This window comes from Scyliorhinus torazame, chromosome 2, assembly GCF_047496885.1.
Source record: "Scyliorhinus torazame isolate Kashiwa2021f chromosome 2, sScyTor2.1, whole genome shotgun sequence".
NCBI lineage: Eukaryota > Metazoa > Chordata > Chondrichthyes > Carcharhiniformes > Scyliorhinidae > Scyliorhinus > Scyliorhinus torazame.
Genome location: NC_092708.1, coordinates 378,644,106 through 378,644,978, shown reverse-complemented (window position 1 = coordinate 378,644,978; position 873 = coordinate 378,644,106). Strand labels below are relative to the sequence as shown.

Sequence of the window (873 nt, the reverse complement as noted above, 5' to 3'; positions counted from 1 at the left end):
CCACAGTGTAAAGTCTTTCCAGCAAATGTACACCGAGGGGCGCGTAACAGTGTAAAGCCCCTCGGTCTGGGCAATCAACACTCCAATGTATAAAACAAACATGCCACTGTAAATATTTCAGAAGGAATTGTAATGTAAAGAGTGATATGTGTACGACAATATCAAAAGTGAATGAAAGAAAGTCAAGGCAACATGTAACCCTGCCGGAAATGTACAGTCAAGTAAATTTGAAATGTTTCTGTAATGCTCATGATAAATTTTTATGAATAAAGTATATTTTTTTTTGAGAAAAAAAAAAAAAAAAAAAAAAAAAATCTGTTCTTATCAGTTTAATATCTGATACGTCCCTTATCTGGGGACCATATATTAAATTGATTTTTGGAGCAGGGAGATGGAATAGGGGCTTGCTCCGTCCACTCCACGCATCGACCTGGTATTGCAGTATCTCCAGCAACGGTGCACACCACCCCTTCATGGGGAATTTCAAACTCAAAAAACAGCTCAAACACATACAAATATACACTTTATTCACACTTCTTTCAGCACACAACAAAATGCTTTGGCAACTGGCTGCTGCTACTCACCTTCTACCTGGCCCCGGGGTGTCATGAAGAATGACCAAACGCATCTTACAAGCACAACGGCGAAAGGGAACTCATTCGAAATTCACCACCCATTTCACTCTTCAATGTGCATTACTCCGCTTCTCGGCCTTTTGGCTAAGATCAAGTGTAGTCTCATTTGATCGAGGGAAGCTGAGGATTTCGATGACGATCGTGGATTGGAGAACTCTGAGGGATTGAAGTCGTCAAAGAAGAAACGTTTGGAGCTTGGCTGCTATTGGTGGATCTACATGCTGGCCTAAACCTCGGG

The 873-nt window shown here is 41.4% G+C and overlaps 1 non-coding gene across 1 annotated transcript; it reads left to right on the top strand.

Moving 5' to 3' along the window:
• The first annotated feature begins 273 nt into the window (after nucleotides 1–273).
• LOC140407975 (U2 spliceosomal RNA) lies at nucleotides 274–467 on the top strand. The gene has a single exon (XR_011939930.1). It is a non-coding gene; the product is annotated as a U2 spliceosomal RNA (small nuclear RNA).
• Nucleotides 468–873: the final 406 nt, after the last annotated feature.